At 37.4% G+C, this 22,248-nt stretch overlaps 2 long non-coding RNA genes across 2 annotated transcripts in view; both read left to right on the top strand.

Annotated features, from left to right (window-relative positions):
- LOC143648029 (uncharacterized) overlaps window positions 1-22,248 on the top strand; it is a 369,585-nt gene that overhangs the window by 232,271 nt on the left and 115,066 nt on the right. The window lies entirely within an intron of this gene.
- LOC143648027 (uncharacterized) lies at window positions 8,183-13,407 on the top strand. Its single transcript, XR_013158330.1, has 4 exons — window positions 8,183-8,340; window positions 8,498-8,622; window positions 9,920-10,088; window positions 13,245-13,407. It is a non-coding gene; the product is annotated as an uncharacterized LOC143648027 (long non-coding RNA).

Below are 22,248 nucleotides of genomic sequence, written 5' to 3'. Positions count from 1 at the left end.
GGTGTCTTACTGATTATCGGAAAAATTTCAAACTCCATCATCTCCCTTTACCAAACTTGCCTCTTGGAATTCCTGAAAGGTAATATGTGTGCAGTCAAACAGGATCTTGAAAATTTGGCTATATGCAACATATTAGACCCTTCTTAATACCTATGTTTCTGAAACACTTATGTGAAAATTGTACAGCCCAATGGGAAAAGTAGGGCTTGAGTCAATCTATCAAAATTTTGATGAGTATACTTTTTATTAAAATAGAACCATAAAAAGAGTCAACCAAATCATGAGAATGTCAATATTATATCATGCACCTTCATTGGTAATGATAGCATAGAATGGATGCATATTTATTAATCATCATTTGATCTCTGGGAATTTCTCAATATCATGTTTTCTCACATTTAGTATAATTCTTCTAATTTTTTTTTGAGCCTGTGAATGTAAAGTATTTCTGTCCACCATCTAAATTTTCACGGTCTTTCTGATTTGATGACTTTGTTTCTCTTCACTTTGGCTTCACTGCAAACATTCATATAGATGTTGGAAAGCAACCTTGGGGAGGGGTTATTTCTTTACCTCCACCACCCAATATTTTGCTAAGTAGTGCAAATTCTGAATATGATAACTGCATAAACAAAGGCCCTCCTCACCCATAAGCTCAGGGATGTTTCCATTCATAAGCCAACAAACTCAGTTGTAAGGCTTGAGGTTATCCTTCTTCAGCTCCTTTTCTCTCTCCTTCAGTTTCATTTCAGAAAACCTCTCTTTTTCCTCTACCTTATAATTTATTGCTGCTTCCTATTCCCAACTTCTAGTTTCCTATTTCTTTAATTATGTGCAGCAGGAAGAACCTAAAATTCATATGTACAGAAACCAAAATTCTCTTGAGGATATCATATACAGAGTAAACCATCAATTCTAGTAACCACAGAAAGAGAATTTGAGATTTGGCGTAAGTGATTATTGTACACATTTTCAGGGTCTCTGAGCATTTGTATGAGATATTACCTTTTTCCAGAATATCCTTTCTATTCTTTGACATCCGGGAAATGCGTATCCATTCCTTAAAACCCAAACGGAATGCCATTTCCTTTGTTGAAACTTTTCCAGCTTCATCAAGAAAAATTAGTCAAATCCTATGTGACCATATAGCCCTTTGGTCTTACTTTTGTTACAGGAACAAACATTTTGTTTTCAACACTGACTGTGTGCTTGCCACTTATCACATCATATTAGTAGGCATTTGTATGGCTAGCTTACTGATTGATTTTTCCAGAATAATGTTTTTATTCTTCTTTATATCTACATCTGGTTTTAATGAGGTGTTATAAGCATATAGTAGGAATAAATGCTTGTTGAGTGAATAATATGTGAATATTTGTATGAGTACATTAAATACCTTAGTAAGACTATTCAGTAGACTGATTTCAAAGCTAATCTCCTGCATAAATTTTTATCTTTGACTTTTTATTGGCTGCACCATGCATCCTGTGAGAACAGGAACTGTGTCCCTCATACTTAGCATTATAGTCTCAGGTCCAGGTATGGTACCCAGTGCATATTTGTAGAATTTATGAAAAAAATGTAAAAAGACAATCTTGAATGGAAATAATTCAATCTTCATTCTTGGTATGTTTGCTTTTCTCTTTTTATTTTTCCAATGGAGACAAGCACGTTCAATTTGATTAGTTGTTTGGCCCTTATTGCATCTCTTTTAGCTTTTTATTTGCTTGTATAGGAGACTGGACATAGGAAACGTGCAAGTACAGAAAGAAAGTGGAGGCACATCCTATTCAGAGTCAATTAGGAGACTTTTGTTTGGAAAATCCACCCAATACATGAAAAACAAACGGATGGAACTGATTTGCACATTAAAAAGCTGCCTCAGGAAGGCATGCATCAGTTGATTCTCCGTCAAATCACTGTTTTGTTTCTCCTTACCCATAACATGTTTGTTTTTGAAGGAAAAGGGGAGTATTTTGTTAAGGGCAAAAATATTTCTTTTCACCATGGGTACTTATCTTTCTTACTTCTACTATAATTACAGTTATTAATCCTCATTTGTGGTGGTGTTTTTTTGGTCTGGTACCTACAGACACAAATACTTCATGTGTTAAGGGAACATATGCACAAGCAAAACAGCACACACTGTACTCACAGCCAGCTACACTAAATGCTCATGTGTGCATCTGTTGTTTATTAATTTTCTTCCTGCTATTTGCATCATTCTTTTGAAGAAGCTCCAGCCATCTATTCCTTTGCCTGATTGTTTATAATGGTTTATAAATCAGGAACTTGAACCAAATGAAATGTCTAGGTTGTGTTTGCAAAATATTTGGATATTCTGGCTTTGTTTTATTCTCCTAGTTTTAGAAAATATATTGATCATACTCTGAGTCAAAGAACTGATTTCTAGTTACTCTTTTTTTTTAATTAATTATTCCTGTGACCAGTTAGTAGTCAGACCATGTTTTGATGTATTGCTCAATTTATTAAGTTCCTGCTGTAAATATTGGCAATTTTTCTTAAAGTCTTATGAATAGATAAAACACAAAAACACAAAAAACAGATACCATATTCTTAGAAAAGTGCTTGGTGAACAGTTCCATCTTCTAGCACTTATTTTTAATGGGTTATGTTTTAAAAACAGCAAATAGTTTAGTGATTAAACTATATTCACATTTAAAGCCTCAATGAGCTGAATTCAGAATATGGGGATTTCTATCAGAAACCTAGTAAAGTGGGCAATTGGGGAAGGAATTCAGAATTCATGTACTTGATTATTGACTATGTGCATCAGCATGTTTTAAATTTGCAGAGTAATGTAAAAATACTCAGGATCTGTGCTTAGGTCAACGATGAGTCTGTATTTTGTGTCACAGACATTGTATTCAGTCTTTTCTTTTTATTTCCCAGTCATGGTTTTATAGAAGGATGTGGTAGGCTGGAAATTAGAACTAACAGAAGGAGTGCATCAATTACATAAGACGTTTATGAGGTGCAGTGAATACACAACTTTAGGGGATAAAAAGTCTCTGCAACGTTTTTGTGATTAGAAGTAGATGAAGTAGTTGTCCCAACCTAATACTTAATCAAGGTCTTCAAAATGTGACCACAACTTTAGTGATCATGTATGGTGATTTTGATTTATATTTTCTTATTCATGTGGCATTTATTTTAATGAAGATATTTACCCAAAAATGTTGTTTTTGGGTCATTAAACTATTTCGATGATTAAGCTACTGAGTTGAACAAGGATACTAAATGTATTATTTACACCAAAGACATTGGTTAATATCCATTTATTAGACTGAATAGTTTACAAGACCTAAACAGTTTACAAGGTACTTTCACCTCCTTGACTTGCTTTAGTGAAAGAGTAGGGATTATTAGATAATTTTAGAATGTGGGCTTCTATGTTTTAGCAGTAAAATGGAATTTGGAAATAATTACCATGAGGTACTAAAATATCTTGAAGTGAATTCAGAATCCTGAAAGCTGGGTATTGTTCTTTCCAGAGGACATTTAGTGTATTATGTATGAAACATTTTCTTAGGCACAACACCAAGACTTTGACAATTAGGGAGACGGTAGATTCTGCCCTTCATTAGCTACTTCTTTCCAAACCATTCTAGTCAGTAAGCAAAATCAGTCAAACTGATGGCTTGGTTTCCTAGGAACAAGCCAGTAAACTAAAACAATACCTCAGCTGAGGTTCCACTAGCTCTAGGAGAGGTGTCAATAGGTGCTTTGAGAACAAATTGTGCGAGGACAAACAATTCAGAAGCATGCAAATAGATTCCATTCTTGGAGATTAAAATGACATTAGTTCTTACATAAAGAAACCTTTCGGATGGTGTTTACTTAGTGTTTCTCAAGCATGTTCTAATTTTAAGTTATATGAAGCTTAAGGAATAGGGTTTGGGAAATGTTAGAAAAAAATTCATTCTTTTACTAGTTAACAGTGTATGATCAGCATTTTTTAAGGTTGTATGAATTCTACTAGGGTATATGATTTAATATAAATGAAATAGATTAAAAGTATAAAAGAAAATCCTTCTTTTATGCACACAGTTCTGATTATGTTATGTTACTTCACTCCTCCAAAGAACTCATTGACCGTTATCTTCAACCCATAAGACTAGTCCTTTGCAATCTGGACCAATCTGCCTTCTCAACTTGTTTCTTTATTATATGATTACATTTTGGAATAAACTCCCTCTTTTCCATTCAGTAGGCTCTGAATGCTTTTAAAGCTACTCCCACTGGGATCCTGTGGTCACCAGACCCTCAAATGTCAGGGGCCAAGCTACAATGCAGCCTAGGTCATTGCTAACATAAGACAACAACAAAGGCACAGTTCAAGAACCTCCAAAGGGCAGCAGTTTCATGGAAGAGCTATTCTTGTGTGTTATCCTAAGGATGGCTGACTCATGGTGTTCCATGCTTTGTACTCTATGACTCAGCTTCTCCATGCATTCTCCTTCAGCTTCATTTCTCACAGCTGTGACCTGAGTTCCTGGTTTCATCCTTGGCTTCCAAGTCCATTTATTATATTTTAAAACTTTTTCCATTTTCCTGCTTCTCTGACTTATTGCTGGTATGTCTTTCCTGCTTTGCCCTCTGCCCTTGGACATGACTTTAACTGGAAATTGCTGATCAAGGACGCATGGCTGCCACCTTGAACTCTTCCACTCTCACAGCTCTGGCACCCCAATGATGTCATTTGTGCTGCTACAATGGTGACATTTCCCTTTTCTGAATTGGTGTTACATTTCTGCCTTGTGCTAATTCATTTGGTAATTATCATAGAGTGCTTCCAATGGGGAGCAAGACCTTTATGTACAAAAAATTAGACTAGGTTTAAAAGGATTCCAAACATTTTGCCAGAATAAAACTCATTTTATACCTGTCAGTTTCGGTAAATACAGGGCCTTCTTCCAGGAGCTCACCAAGGTTCTTGGGATGCTTGTTGAATTACAGAGCAAGCCATTCAATAGTCTCTGGCCTAAGTCTACCTTGTCCTGAGAGAGGAAATTATAAGAAACCAAAAATATGATGTGAATGCTTACAATTAGGAGTAAGAAATGGTTACTTAGGCCAGTGCTTGCTAGAGGGAAGAAGATGACAAGAAAATCAGAAATGCAGGTGAAATAGACATGTTTCCCCTTCCTTTCATTCTTTCTTGACCTCTAAGTCTTTCCTCTAAATATCACACATTTTTTTAATGAATAAAAATTGAGCAAATGTTCTTAAGTGAGAGATAAAGTAGAAATTATCAAGGAAAGTCTCCAGGAATGTTTCTGTTTTATTTTGTATACTGCATATTTAACATAGTGATGGAGAGAGAAAAGCAATAGATGTTATTTATTAATGAGCTAATTCACATTAAAAATTGTCCAAAGAAATTATGAGCACATTAGTGTTTTTATGGTGTAGGTAGTAGTGGCAATAGATCTACAATGGAGAAGACAACAGAGAAGTAAATGGTGAAGAGAAAATCTGTGATTGTGGTCTACAAGGATTGATCCCAAACTGAGTTCCTTCAACATAGTATACGGAGCTTTTAAAGAAGGTGAAAAATCCTGGTAGCACTTGTAATTACTGAGCTTTGAAACTTTAAGGCAATAAAAACAGAGCAGGGCCTCTCGTTCACAAAATATACAAGGCATAGTTTATATGCCAGACCATAGCAGAAAGAGGCAAGAGCAAAATCATAATCCTTCTTATAGAGGTGATTTTAACAGGAATGGAAACACAAATGTGACCATAGTTAGTACATTTTATCCCTGAAATAGTTTTTCAATCTATTTTCTACCACTTTCCAGACTTTTGTATTGTGTGGAGATATGAGTCATAATGGATTAATGTATCATGTTTCATTGAACAAAATATTTATATAGTATAATGGATTTTAGGTTTTTAGTGATTCTAGTGGACTGTGTTTTCAGAATACCTTTCTCTTTCCTTCTTCTGGTCACGTACATTGACAACCCCACTCTACACTCTCCCTCACATAGCCACATGGCACCCAGATCTTGCCAGAAGAAATAGTCAGTCCAGAGGTCACCACGTGAGCCGAAAAAAGGCCAACCAGATATTTTTTCAACTAATGTTTTTCAATTAACACATCAACATGTGGAGAGAAAACTGTCTCTTCTATTTGGGAGGATGTGAAACCGGGTTACTGGCAAAAACAGGCTTCCTGCTAGATAGGGAGAAGCTGCCTGCAGAAGGAAGTCATTTAAAGACAGAGCTGGGGAATGGATGGGGAAAGGAATCTTGGTTCTTGTGGTTTGAATTGGGCTTTATCATTCAAAATAAAAGGAGTCCCAGTAGAGTGTGTGATGACAAATTTAAGAAAATGCTGAGCTCAGTTTACCTCACCCAATTTGTGGGGGTAGGGTGGACAGAGGGATAAAGGGAATATACAAACCTCAGAGGGTCTCCCAACCTTAATTTAAATGGTATACTTCGGACCTGTGTGTTCCTCCATGTTTGAGCCCTTCTGTAAACAAGAGTTGATAAACGTTCATCTTTAAGACCCAGGGCCTAACATCATCTGTCACAGGATGAGTGTTCAGTTCATACTTGATGAGCAAAATGAATGAAGGAATGAAGAAAGAGATATTCCTGCAACTATTTCTGGTTTGACAACATCTATTTTGTGGAAAGAGTAGATATGAGATATATTTTGCAATGAAATCCACTCTCTCTTCTGTTAATAAATAATGAGATATCACTTCACACCTACAAGAATGGCTGCTATTAAACAAACAGGAGACTATAAATGTTGGAGAGGCTGTGGAGAAACTAGAACACTTATTCACAGTTGGTGGGAATGTAAAATGGTGCAGCCGCTGTGGAAATCAGTTTGGTATACACCCAGAAAAATTAAGGGCAGTGGCACAAACAAACATTTGCATACTGATGTTCATAGTGGCACTATTCACGGTTGCCAAGATTTGGAAACAATCCAGGTACCCATCAGGAGCAACAACAACAAAGAAAAAATCCAGAAGTTAGCCCTTTGTGGGGTTGGTGAGGAGACTGATGATTTACTTATGGACTTAATTCAATACAACAACCTCAAAGAGAAAGATCTGGTTTAGTGGCAGTCAAGTGATTCTTATAGTGAAACTGTGCCTGAATATTACCTAATGTGGTTTTTATGAGGCTCAAGGGAGAAAATATGCAAGTTACTCATTGCCTGGTACATACTAAATTCTCAATAAATGTAAGCTGTGCTTGAAAGAATGACCTACAACAAAAGCCCAAACTACACACACACAAATCATGGAGTCTGCTCCTTTGACAAGATGCTAATTGTTATGGATTGAATTATGTCTCCCCAAAAGGCATGTCTGAATCTTAACTTCTGGTACTGAGAATGTAAACTTATTTGTAAATAGGATCTTTGGAGATTTTATCAGTTAAGATGAAGCTTAACTGGATTGGGGGTGGGGGTGGGGAGCTAATCCAAAATGATTGGAGAACTTATGAGGAGAGGAAATCTGGGCACAGACAGTGAGGTAGAAACAGAGGGAGAGAAATGGCCATGTGACAGAGGCAGATATTATGTCACCAGAAGCCAAGGAACACCATAGATCACTGGCCACCCACCAGAAGCCAAGGGAGAGGCAGAAGATGATTCTCCCTTTAAATGGATGGAAGTATGGCCCTGCTGAGACCTTGATTTTGCACTTTTAGCCCCCAGAACAGTGAGATTATAAATTTCTGTCATTTAAATCAACTGGTCTGTGGTACTTTGTTACAGCAGCCTTGAGAAACTAATACACTAATCAATCATAAAATTCTGTAATTGTCTTGGTCTTACAATGTGCGATTATATCCAAGGAAGAATAGACCTCTCCACTTTCTCTCCTTCTCTCCATTTGCTTATTCTTTTAGTTTCCATTTTCAAACTCCCACTTTTGAAATGTGAGTGTGTGGGCAAGGCAGGATGGCTTCTTGTGTCAGGGGCAAAAGATCATTATAGCCTATATCATTCTAGCATACCTGCTTTCTACATAGAAGCAGACTTTGTCCTTGATAATACCTGTGAGCTAGGGCAACAAAACTTGAAGATTGAGGCAATTATTTACATAGTTTTCTCCTCCTTCTCTGCCTTCTATGAGTCATAATCATGAAGCTCTTTTGCCCTCTGACTTCTGGGTGAGCTCAGTTAATGGGAGACTTCAGTACAAGATCTGAAAGTAGAAGAGATAGATGGGATGCTGATTACTATGGCTCTCTTCCTGCTCAGCTGCAGGATAGGAAAGTTTTCTCGCTTATACTAAAAGCCACCAGGCTCTAGGCAGGCAGTCTCTCCTACATTGATAGGTAAAGTCACAGCTTGCTGGGTTCTGGAAATTGCCCCTTCACCTCCCACTTCAGTCTCACTCATATTTCTTGCTTGGGGATGCTTCAGCATTCCTTTTTGATTTCTCTTAACCCTGCCTACAGTTTTTCAGTAGGATCTTCATTTAACTTTTCTCAGTTACCCTGTTGGAGTGCATCATCTATTTCCTGCTGGGATTTTGACTGATGCAGAGTTTTTACCTGCCAACAAATACCTCTTAGGTAAATGACCTCATTTAATCTTCACATTGACATCCTTCAGAGGTAAGTTCTACTACTTTCCCTTTAAGATAAAGAAACTTGAACTCAGAGAGTTTTATTAAATTGTCAAAAACAAGTTCTCTAGATCTAAGTCCAGGGATGTGTTTTCTACTCCATGCTGTCTTCTCTATAGTAGTTAAAATTGCTTCAACTAGTTCAGGAAAATTCAAAGGGAGGTTTGTGTTTCTGTCCAAATGGACTTAGAGAAGAAGCTCTGATTCTGTCCAACAAATTTGCCTATCTATAAACTTCCTAAGTAGTGTATTCAGTTCAAATTTCCCAACACTCCATTCCATTATTATTTAAGTGTTCACTTTGCATCTGATACTAAGAGTTCGGTCTTTCACCTGATATTAGACTCTCAAACCCATTTATTTCTCTCTATACTGGGATAATTAATAGAAGAAATTTAATTGCACCACACTGAAATACATTTATCCACAAACCTTTATAAGTCATAGTCATTCTCGTACTCTTCTCTCTGTAATTATAATTACATATTATCTTTACTCCTGAAAATTAGAATTAACCTTGACCCAAAGTTATTTTATTTGCATATCTAATTATCTAAATGTCAAAAAAATTACAATCACATTTGTCAGTCCATAGTCAAAATTTAATAAAAATGTATGGTTTTTCTATTTTCTCAAAAGACTTCATCCAATTTCTCCAAATCTTCAAAATGGCGGTGGCCAAAAATCAAGGTTACATAGTTAGTCTCTTTGTCCTTTATTTGATAAAGCATTTATGCCTTTATGACAAAGCCTATATAACCTTTATGTCTTTCCCTCAAATACCGTCATTTTATTCCATGAATTTGTTCTCCATAATTTTCTTAAATGTATCTCTGAAGTGCTGCAGGTTGATTAATCATCTCTTTCTCTCATTGCCTTGTGGTCTTGAACTGCTTGGCCTTCTGCTGATATTCCCTCGACATCAATCTGTGTTTCTTTAGTTGGAGTCGCTGACAAGAATAATCCTCTATGCCACAAGCAATACCATGCCAAATTCCTGAGAGGGAAAATTAAACCTTGTACTAGATAATTACAATTAGTAATTATTTAAATTGGCCAGCAGGTTGTTCTAATCCTGGTCCTTTCAGAAAGGGCCACAAGACCTTTTCTACAAAATTTGGATTCCAGTGACACCCTCCAGTCTTTGAATGCTCAAAACAGAGCTCATTTCCATTGTTAGATCACCAAAAATCAATGTATAATTTTCAAATCAACCATGACACAGTTCCTTGAGGAAAGTTTTTCTTTTCATCAGAGAGGGATAACAATTTCAAATTTCCATCTAGTGACTGGAAGACAGCATGCAATGTCACTAAGGGACAAGGTGATGGAGAGAAAAGAACACTAGGTATAGTGCTGAAGGTCTGGTTTGGGTCCTGGAGCCGTCTCAAACTTGTGAAGTCAACCCTGTTCTAGAAGTCTCTGTTCTTACGGTTCCTCATCTGAATCATGCAGGTAATAAGGAAGGGGGGCAGGTGCCTTACTTTCTTTATTTCATTGTTGAAAAAATATTTTAGTACAGGTGTGCAAAAGTGTTTCTTAGACATTCAAATTCTTTGCAGGCTCCTTAGACCTTGATAACAAGACTGCTAGACCAATCTTTTTGTAGCTGTCTGACCAACCACATTTATTTGATTATGATAAGATGAGCTCTCCTCTACTAATTTAATCTGCCCAACATTATTGCATACTTTTCCACTTGTGTTACTGGAGAATTGCCATGCAGATACCTGACTGTTCACATACATTTCCATTTATCTCTACTGTTTTTATTTAGCTTTTAAACAAAAGTCTTTTTAAAAGAGCTTTATATTTTTAGTTTTAAATGAATGAATATGAAACATAGAAGTTCAGAAAATGTAGAATAATATAGAGCAGTGCTGTTCAAAAAAATATGAAATGTGAGTCAGAAATGTGAACCACAAATGTTAATTTTTAAGTTCTATTAGTCACATTGAAAAAGTACAAAGAAATGGTAAAATTAATTTCAAAAATATTTTAGCCCAATTTATCCAAATATTATCATTTCAACATGTAACCTATACAAATTATCAATGAAATATTTTAAATTCTTTTATTCATATTATATATTCAAAATCATTATGTATTTTATACTCATAGCATATATTCTGCATCATTTCTATTAGTCACATTTCAAGTGCTCATGAGTTAGTTGAATATGGCTACTATATTGGAAAGAATCTTTTTAAACTGTTGGTTACATTGTTCCAGATTTTTCTATATAGATTTATATATACATTTTTAAATGAAAGTTTCCTTCTATCACTCTATCTTGAGCATCTTTATTTTTGTTCGATTTTCAAGCCGATGAAGTACATTTTCAGCTATTTTTTTTTTCTGGAAGGATACATGGGGAGATTTATTTTGCATCTATGAAACTATTGTTCATTTTCCCTTGAAGTTAAATCCTGATTTGGCTGGGCACAGAATTACTGGATTTCAAAATTTTCCTTTCAAACTCTGTGCATGTTTTGGTACACCATCTTCTAAAATCTGATATCTGCAGAAAAGAAATGCATTGGTAATCCATTTTCCTTTCTGTCTGTCTCTTCCCCTTCATCCTTGGAGAAACTTCAGATACTTTCCATCATAGTTATGGCTTGTACTTTCATATGTCTTTAACATTTAATTTTTCTTCAGCTAAAGAAATTCTCATTTATTATTCTTTTCATTATTGTTTCTCCTTTATCCACTATATCTCCTACTCAAATATCTAATAAAGGTTCTCTGAGTTCTGGTATTATCTAGGTCTCTTCTTTTTTAACCAGTTGATATTTGGGGGAAAATTAATTTTGTATCAGTTAATAATTTCTCAAAAAAAGTATCATCCCTGGTAATTTTAAAAGATTCCCTTCTTGTGTCAGAGGCTGTTAATTTCACCCAATGTCCATATTTTCTGACTTCCTTAATAAAAAAAGCTTAATGTTATTCCAGGCTGCAAGGTACTCGTCTCTCAGCCTTCCCTGCTATGTGAAACTAAGTCTCTAAGTTCTGTTCATTGACATGTGAGCACAAATTGGATCTGAGGAATCCAGTGGCTTGGCTCAAGTATCCCTAACTGGAGTGGTTAGAAATCATGACTCAGTCAGCATTTCTCCTAAAGATTTTGAGCTTCATAGGAATAAAGACACATTATAATGGGTACCCAATAAATAATTGTTTACTGTCTGGTTGACTAATAAGTATTGATGTGATGGGAAATGGGGGGAAAAGAGGTACAGATACAATTTATTTATTACCTAGAAACTTAATAAGGGGATGGAAGGGTGGTGAATTTAAACATGTCTGGATCTGTTGGGAGACAATTCTCTGTGGGTCTGTCACATTCTGTATGTCTTGCAAGCATTTGCAATTGCAAAATTGCAAAAGCTGACAGCAATTGTTCCAGACAGTCTTTGAAGGATGTTTGTAGAGCAAACAGTGTTGGGAGATAGAGATCGTGTCTTTCTCTGGAGCAGAAGACAGCTTTGCTTACTGTCTAGGCAAATAAAGACAATGTCTACCTCCAGGGCAAAATTTGGGCAGTTTTCCTGCAGCTCAATATTTTAAAAATTGGGATCTTATAAGCAAATGGTTGCACATCTATGATGCAAACCTCTTAAATGCATGACATCCACCCACACAAACATGATAGCTTATGATGTTTAAGTAACAAAATCTTTTCTCTTTGAGCAGGAGACTGGTGTCTTCTACTCACCTCCATGAAATTGTGGCAGGCTAACCTATCAGTTTGTAAGCAGCATAAAAATCTTATACCCTCATTCCTGAAATGGCTTTTGCAATCTCACACAGTAGAAGGGATATTGGGCTTACGATTTGGGGATTATTGGTTTTTGGGATTTGTACACATTCTCCGTGCCGCAACCACTGTCCTGAGTGAACACAATGTCCTTAGGGTTTAACAATGGCATCTTCAAAGCTTGTGAAGATGGTGGCAGTTGTGCCATGTTGACAAGCCCCAGCCATGGAAATAGTTCCTGCTAGGAGCAAAATTTATCGCTGAACTCCTCCTACATTTTATATAGCAACTTTGCTATGGCCCACAGTCTTAGCTCTTCACTGAACTTTTGAGACTTTTTGTACCCTCTCAGCACCAGGTTCACTAATGGCACCACTCAGGAGTTTCAGAGTATTCATTCAGCAAATGTGTGTCTGGTAAGTGAACACTCCTTCCCCCATCACCCCACATTATCTTCCCAGCCTCCTCTCAAAAAAAATCTTAAAGAATTTCTGGCTTTGTTCCCTCCCTCCCTCCCTCCCTCCCTCCCTCCCTCCCTCCCTCCCTCCCTCCCTCCCTCCCTCCCTCCTTCCTTCCTTCCTTCCTTCCTTCCTTCCTTCCTTCCTCCCTCCCTCCCTTCCTTCACCAATCCACTCTAAATAATTAGAACAGAATGATCAAGAATTCAGAGATGCAAGAGAATCTCAACATTAAAAACTCAAAGTTCCAGACAACTCACACAATGGCTATGAAAATGTAAAAATGTGACCTTCTTCCTCCAGGGCATGCTGCCTTGGGGAAAGACAATCAAAGAATACAATTACATAGCCTGAGAACAGTTTTAGAGGTCTTTGCCTTATGAATATCTACAGGGAAGAAGACTGGAATAAGGTCTCATTCGCCACCCTCCCAGCCCCTTGATCACTCTACATTCTTGTCAATGCTCAAGTCTTCCTGCTCTTTCCATCAGCACCATTTTTAATTTGCTGCACTGTGGCCTCTTTCTGTGGTACTGCAACTGCTGTTTTTGCTACAGGTGGTAAGTTAATGAGGCTTTCCTGCCTCAAGAACATTGTAGTTTACACCTTCTCTCTTAAGAAAGCAGGCACAGGTTTTCCTGGGTAGAAAGAAAGGTGGTTCAGCAAACTACAGCCCATGAGCCAAAGCCAGGTTGTTGCCTACTTTTGTATGGTCCACAGGCTACAAATGACTTCTATTTAACAGCTTCTACATAATAGCCTCAATTTTGTCTCTTGGCCCACAGGATCTAAAATATTTACTATCTAGCCTTTTACTGAAAATGTCTGCTGACCCTGCTCAGAGACCTCTAGCCCCAGGTAGAACTGGATTTTGATCACTTTGGTTCTCTTCCAGTTGGAAATGAGCTTGTTGCCTCACACATCCCTGCTCTAAGCTGGGAAGTCAGGAACAGTGAAGGGTCCTGTTTTGCTTTAGGGTGTATGTAAACTTTGTTCCACCAAACAAGAATTTTTACGTAAAATATTTTCCTCCTTTATCATTGTCACCATCCCTTTGGATACCATAGGTTGAGAGTCTTGGCTTGGATAATATGGGTTGAGGGTCCTGGCCTCGGATCTCTCACCTGTAAAATGTCCCTGGTGATTAATATCCAGGTGAGCCTGATCCTTTCACAGCCCATGAGTCCATGAATTAGTTAACCTGGTGTTCTGAGAAAGGGTAGAGTTGAAGTAACAAAATTCTACATTCCGAATTAAGTATTCTGAAAGTATTTAATGGTTTAGCAATGGAAATATGAACTATGAAATCAGCATTTTTAAAATATTCAGTGGAAACATGAAGATATTGTGATATGTCATTTTTGAAGATTTAATTTTTTCAGGCCAATTCTATAGGTGATATGATATAAAAGAGCTCTTAAACTCTGTGAGTAACAGTTAAGTTTGGATGTTTTCATTTAAATTGTGCTAGCATTCATTTAATTGTTTCCGCCATACAAACATACAAACACTGAAGTTTATGATACAGATTTGTATATGTTATTCTTTCCAGAAAGTTAGATACATTAGAAAGACTCTAAAAACAGCAGTTATTTGAAAAGAGTAACTTGCTAATGGTTTGCTTTAAATTTCTGGTATTGAAAATTATGGTATAGTTTCATCCTTCTGTGACATCATTAAGAGGAGAAAAGAAGTTCAGTTTATGCCAAGCAAAGGGTTTCTGAGAGCAGCAAAGACTCTTGATTAGCCAGCTTCTCTGTTGAATGCCACCATTTCCCACCAGTAGGTCTCTTATTGAGAATAGGAGAACTCTCATTCCCAAGGTAGATAATGTTCCTTATTTTGTTAATTCAAATTAATTTCATTTTATGTTCTCCTACATTTAGCAATACTAGAACTGGAACATTCTTGCAAAACATTCATTTTCCCATGGCAAATTGCTTTTACCATCTGCTAAAGTGACCTAATTCTAAAGAGAACACATGGTCTTTCCCTCCCCATCCCCAAGACAAAGTTGATTGATCTAGAGAAATGTTAACTGTGCCAAGCATATAGCTATCTACAAACTAAATGTGACAAAACTTGTTAGTAATAAAGAAGAATTTGTGAATTCTCCCTGCATTTATTACTGTTATGTTGTACAGTATTAGTTTTCTATGATTACATAATAAATTATCACAAGTTTAGTGAATTACAGCAACATGGATTTATTTTCTCTCACTGTTTCTAAAGGTGAAATCTGGGCATGGCATGGACAGATTTTCTGTTCAGGGCCTCACCAGGCTGAAATCAAGGTGTGGACCAGGTCTAAATTGTCACCTGGACTCAGATTTTTCTCCTAAGGTCACTGGCTTTTGGCACTTTACAGTTCCTTTCAGTTGTAGGACTGAGGTTCCTGATTTCCTTTTAGCTGTGGTCAGGGGCCACTCTCAATGCCTACATATCACCTATAGTTCCTTGACAGATGGCCTACTCCATTTCAGGCCAGCAGTTGTGCATCAAATGCTTCTTATGCCACCAAGGCGCGGCCGGAGCGCTGAGGCTGTGCTCGGGTCTCCCTTCCCGGCCCCGCAACCAGGGGGTCAAGACTACCTTTAGGCGCGACATCCAAAGCCACTTTCGCGCGGAGCTCAAAGCCACCTTTACTCTCGGGGTTCTTTGTTGTTTTGGTTTTTTTTTTGTCAAGGTTGAACTTGCAGAGAGGAACTCCCCCCCACCCCCCGCCGCGAGTTGGGGGCAGGCGCTGATCTAGCCACTTTGGCCCGAGCTTCCGAAGGCAGAGGAATTGTACCGCAGCTCCTGATACTGGGGGTGGGCGTGAGGGTGGGGTGGGGGGAATCTGAGCGGGCACGGAGCAGGGAGACTAGAATTCAGAGCCGGAAACTTAGGGTTTCTGGAAGGCAGGTCGTGGGCCAAGATAGATAATTGCTCCTGAGACACTGGAGGGAGAGAATAATCTCATTGTTCTCCAAGATGTGGGGCACAGAGAACGTTGTCTCCTGACCTCCGTGCCCTCCCGCAGAGTGCTGAGACGATGGGTGTTCAGTTTAATGTGCTGACTGAATGAATTTGTGAATATCAGTATCTGCCGCCATGGTTGATGAGATAAAAATTCGTTGAAGGAAGTGAAAGATGAGGAAACGGTCTTCAGCTCCTGCCAGGCAAGGAAGCCACTTTCCCCTTTCATCATGAAGTCCAAGTTTGCAGGCGATGCTGATGCTTTTGGTCCAGCGATTACATTTTGAGAACCAGTGCCCAAAGCCTCAAGGATTAGGTGGAAGATGATGAGACTGTCATCAAGAGTGGTGTCAGCTTTCAGTGACAGAAACCAGCCTGGCCATGCCCACCTTTACCAAGGCAACCAACACCACGCGGAAGTGGCAGCCCACCCACGTCCCCTGAGGATATACTTCATGGATTAAATACCATCATAACTTGTATTTTAGTTAGTATTTAATATAATTCCAAGTCTTTAGGAGTAAACAAAAATTTCAGTACAAAACATTCTAAAATGTTAACTATCAGTAGTTCTGAACTGTTAGCACTGAGGCCACTCACGTTTTAAAGAAATACAACCCACCCCGTGTCTCTGGAGATCCTACTCTGGCGGTTGGAAGGCAAAGATGAAGCTTATTTTGTGTAAGGTGTGTTTACTTTACCTGAAAGCAACTTCTCTCTCATTTACTTGGCATCTTTGAAAAACTGTACATTTTCCTTTTATGTTAAAACTGCTTTGAAATCTGAAGGGGTCTTTCCTTGCTGGGAAAAAGAAAATTAACTAGACATGCTATATATTTCTTGGTCAACTTAGCTGGTTAAATTCCTTCAGAATTAGCAATTTATAGAAAATTAATTAAGTGAATTTGTCCCACCTGCATATCAAAAACACAATTTAGAGTTCACAATACAGTGCTCTGTGGTATAAGGTACCGATGAGCAGCTTCCCATCGTAAAGCGAGGCCACAGAGCTTCCTTGGAGCACAGATCCATTATTGGCATAAACTGTTGTCACTGTGGGCTTCTCAGATAGAATGTTCTGGATGTGCCGAACCTATTTGGGAGATAGAAAAGATTACCATATAGCCGTCATTAGCCATGCCACTTACTCACCAATAGTCCCTGTATTCCACAATGACATAATGATTGAGAGGACCTGCTGGTGAGAAGAGCAGTTACCAATCTTGTTAATGTTTAAATTAATGTACTTTTCAAACCTGCAAAGAAAGTACTTTCTTAAACCATCTAGTTACTCCATGCCAATACAGGATTTAGTGTTATTATAGTAATTCAGCATTAATAAAAATACTTTTACACTAATGTACCCACATTCATACTATTTGACAATAACAAAAATCATGTCATGGTGTGAGCTGACCATAAATGATGTACTTTAAAAATTGCCAATATACTACAGAAGAAGGGCACTGTCATTATTAAAACACCTTTGACTAGCTTCCACCCTAATTTAATCCATTAAAAGATTTACCTTTCTTAAAGAAAAAAAAAATGCTTCTCATGTTTTTTGATTCCTCTTTGCAATCAGTGGAGAAAACTGTGTTAGGGAACATATGATTAAGTCAGACCCACCCTGGTAATCCCCTATTTTATGCTCATGTGATTTGTGACTAAATTCTGCAAATCCCCTTCATAGCAGTATCTAGATTAGAATTTGTCTGAAATTTTGGTTTGGTCAAGGTGGTATACACCAGGAGCTGGGAAATTGGGGTGCCATCTGAGAATTCTGCCTACCATAGATAGTATACATACAAACACAAATGTATGCTTATGTAAAAAGTGATATTTTTAGAGATGGTAAAGAAATTGATAGACTCTGAAAAATTTTATAGAGTTAAATTAAAAAAAACAACAAACTTTTCTAATCCAGCCCATAATTTATAAGTGTGGTGAAGCATGCGGTGATGAATTCTCTGGAAATGTATTCACTTGGAAGAGAACGTTTCCCTCTAAGAATGTTCCCTCTAAGTAGAGAGTACATGTGTAACTCTGATTATGGACATTTTGTGGTTCAAGGCCATTGAGGGTTCCAACCATTTTTCCAGTTTCGATGTTCCTTTCCAATGCATAAATCACCACAGGTACTTGCTGGAGCAGGGAATGAGTCTCTGTCTATAACTCTGTGGCTGTCATTAATGATTTCCCTGATGGCATATATTTCTGTCCCAACACAGCTTTATTTCAGAGAATGAAGATTGTAGGTTTTCAGTCTTAGGGGGAGAGGCCTAAGGCCTAGCTCAGGATCCTTGCATATCTTATTTATATGCCCAAGCTATTTTTCTCACTTGGTTTGGAATCATTAACCCATTCTTCCCCTGTTGTATAATCTTTAATTATCTTGCTATTTGCGCCTACTTGCTTATCAGCTTCTTCCCCTCTGGAATGTAAGCTTCTGGAAAGCAGGGACTTGACTGTCTCATTTTCCGTTGTACCCCATTTGATCCATTCCATCCTCCACTTGCCACTCTGTGTTTCTATTATGAAGTGCCATAGTAACTGCAAAGTTAGAGACTCTAGAAAAAAAAGCTTTCTCAGAACTACTTTTCCCCAGCTTCTTGCGGCTAGCTGTTTGGTCAGGGACCAATCTCAATGCCTACATACTACCTATAGTTCCCTGACAGATGACCCACTCCATTTCAAGCCAGCAGCTGTGCATTCAAAGCCTTCTCCTGCTCTTTGATTCCTTGCAGACTTCTTGCAGATGAACAATCTCACTGGTTCTAAATCTCCCTTTAGCCCCTCCAGCACAGGTATAGCAAAGACATTACACCTCTTCAACTTTCAGTGATGATTTCTTGCAAATGTGTCTTTCCAATGCCCTATTCATAGTCAACTCTTCTTGCAACCCCCACTGCATTTAGTCCAGATGATTTCATGAAGCTCTTGCTTTCCAAGCCCAACAATAAATATACTGAAGGAAACTAGCTTGTGCAGGTCGAGCTGAGATTTAAAGATACCACTGTCTGTTCTTTTTCCATTGTTAAAATGATTGCAGTTTCTTTTCTGTCTATCATTTTTCTCTGTTGCAATGCAGATGTCAGGAAGATGATCATATTCAAATATATGGATAATTTATTACTTACAATGAATAGACTTATTGGTTTTTTTTCTGAGAATCAATTTGAATAAGAAGTAGAAATTCAAAAAGGGTTCCAGACAGGCTGGACTGAAAGAGAAGAGGGCATACATGAGAGGGAAAGAAAGAAGTAAAGTATTTGAGATGAACACTTCTGCTTTACAAATTCACTTAGGGTACAGGGCTAAATTTTTGGCGAGTTATTGCTGGGGACAATAGTTTTCTTTTTTTACAGTGTTTAGTGCTTTAATGTTTCTCTTGCCTTTTATAAGCATTGTGGTTGTTAATATTTGGGTATGCTTTGTATAAATTTCAAGAATGGAACATAGAAAAAACCCCACATAATTTGAGAAAGAATGGTTTGTTGGCTAGAAGAGGAGGTAAATGCAGTTTTTGGAGCCACAGCTTTTGACAAACTATAAATCTAAGAGACAGTAGATTTGGAAAATGGTGATGGGAACTGCAATTACCCATAGTAATCATTGGGAAAAAAATCCTTTGTGCCTGGAACTTTGTGGTCCCTGAAACTAATACCCAGTTTCAAAAACCAAGGATATCTTCCCTTGGTGCTGCCACTCCTCTCCTGTTCCTCCCCCATCTCTGGCTCTTTCCTTTATGCATACCTTATTTGCCCAAAGTCCCGATGATCATATGCACTTTAATTATTATCTGTGCTTTACAAAGTGTTCCTGTTATCACCCTTCCTTCCCATATAATTAAAAAAAAAAGGTAATAACTACCTATCTCCAATTCCTTGAGAATCGAGTTCTTAAAAAATCAGTGAAAAATTATAAATTAATTGGGTTAGCTAATTCATTCCTTACCTAGATATATGAATGTCCTAAAAGGACTAACACAAACTTAAAAACTTTCTGAAAATGTTGAAGTGGTGGCTTCCAATAAAATAAAATATAGACCAGTAGGAGAACTATTTTGATTCAGATGTGGTTTTGTGGCATGCTTAAATTGACTTTATGAAAGTTGTTTTTTATATTTTGGGTCTATGAATGAGGTTGATTTCCTGCTACAACCTCAATCTTGGCTTACAGATCTCCGTAAACACATTTTTAGCAGACATCTCTATGTGAGGGGCCTTCCACTAACTATAAAGCATCAAAAATTGAACTCATCATTTCCTTACAAAGCTTGCTCCTTTCTATCCCATCTCAGTTGAAGGAACCACCACCTGCCCTGCTTGCCATCAAAGAGTCTGCCAATCATCTCTGACCCTACGCCCTTTGCCCTACATGTCCAGTCCATTGTCAGAATCTGCCAATTCTTCCAATTCTTACTGGCTCCAATGTTTAGAATAATGTCCAAGCTTCTAGGCATCACATATAAATGCCTACTTCTCTGCCTGCCACTCTGGTGTCAGCTCTTCCTGCCACTCTGTTTCCAACTGTATTGGACAACTTGCAATTCTGCAAATATACTTTGCTTCTTATTCCTCTGCCTTTATTCATACTGTTGTCACTACCAACTCCCTCTTCTATATGTTTAACCAACATCTAATTTCTTTTCTATTTCAAAATCAAGATCAGGGTTATATCCTCTACCCCAGACCTACCACCAACTGACTCAGTTACCCATTTTCTATGCTTCTAGACATGTATTTCTTTTATAATACTTTTTACATTCAATGAAATCTGTTGCTTTCCTAGTCTATCTTCTCCAAAGTGACAAAACCTGAGTGTAAGGCTTTCATCTTGTTTATCTCTGTATTCCTAGTTCCAGGAATCCTGCTATTTCTTGAACGAATATGTGAGTGAATGAATAAATGAAAATTGAGAAAACAAAAATTAATTTTTTTTTCTCAATTAATTTTACTCTCTAAACTGTATAAGCTCAGTCTCTAGAAGTTTATTATTCTGCAGGACAATGAGAAATTCACATTCAGTTAAGGAACACAAGTTGAAGTCACCTTCAACGTGTCCATTCTTTTGAATGTATTTCAAAAGTGTTGAAACTGCAATCCAGTGGTAGCAGGATGTTAGGAAATATAAGATTGTACAGGCTAAAAAAAATTATCATGTAGACCAGGTTTTCATAGAAAACTCAGTGAAACAGAAACAGAAGTGCATTCCAAAGAGCAATTAAGCATTTCACCTTTCAGATTTCTTGGATTCTTTCTTGCTTATCTGGATGCATATATCTTTTTTCCAATTGTGAAGAGGGAGATGCACACATTATTATTTTTTAATTTGCAAAAAAGATAAGCCATTTACATGGAGAGTCCTTTTGACCTTGAAGATGATATGAAATAGAAAACATATAAATCGCCACCATTCCACAGGTGGATGCCACATGAGCCTTTGCTGATGTGGTTGTGACGTGTGCTGACAGCTGTGCATCCATGGCACATTAATCTTGAGATATGTAAACATCTGTTACCAATTTAAGTAGTTTTTAGTTTTTGCTTTGGTTGTGGTTAGAATATTATCCCTATATATTTTGTGGACATGAATAGGAGAAAAAGTTCATGTAGATGACTACATGTGTCACCCAGTACAAAAGACAGTTGGAATTTGTGTTCCATCTACTAATCTGGTCAATTCAGATCATTGGAATCTATCTCTTTTACCTCAGTTATTAATTTTTTTTTTGGTTTATATTGAGCAAATTAACTGGAAAATTACTAAATCCCTATTTCAATTGATTTGGGGTAAGAATGGCAGTAGAAATCACAACTAAGATAAATTTTCACACAGTAAAAATAGTAATAAATTATGAATTTGGGGAACGTAAGCAAGAGATTCTGAAATTAAGAAATTTTATTTTTTAAGTCCCATCCATCTTTTATTAGATATCAATACAGGAGTATATTAAATATTTTCTTTCTCCTTCCCTCTTCTCTCTTCCCATCCCCTCTCTCCTCAGTAGATTCACCTTGTTTATGGTAGTTAGTTGCTGAGAACACTGAATTAGCAAGTACTGAACCCATTTTCATAGGGGATATACAGAGTTCGGTTTCTGTGAGAATCTGCTCACAGTATTTTCATCAATCGGTCAATACATAGCTTTGCTTGAGGTGTGATTCTGTTTAAAGACACCTTATTTAATATAAATTGTTGATTCATTAACATTGATCTCATGGTCAACAGCTCTAAGACTCATGTCTGAAGGAAGCTTAGCTAAGCCCTGTCCTTTCTCTCTAAGGCACATCACAGCTTGCCTATACTCAGGAACACTAGGCAGCACCTCAGCATTTAGAGGCTATTTTAAACAATGAAGTTACCAAAAAAAGCACAAAAATACAAAAAAATGTGGCATTAAATATACCATGGAAAGGGGACTTGTTTACAGTAA

This window comes from Tamandua tetradactyla, chromosome 10, assembly GCF_023851605.1.
Source record: "Tamandua tetradactyla isolate mTamTet1 chromosome 10, mTamTet1.pri, whole genome shotgun sequence".
NCBI lineage: Eukaryota > Metazoa > Chordata > Mammalia > Pilosa > Myrmecophagidae > Tamandua > Tamandua tetradactyla.
The sequence above is the reverse complement of the archived record's forward strand: the minus strand, read 5'-3'. Positions and strand labels throughout refer to the sequence as shown.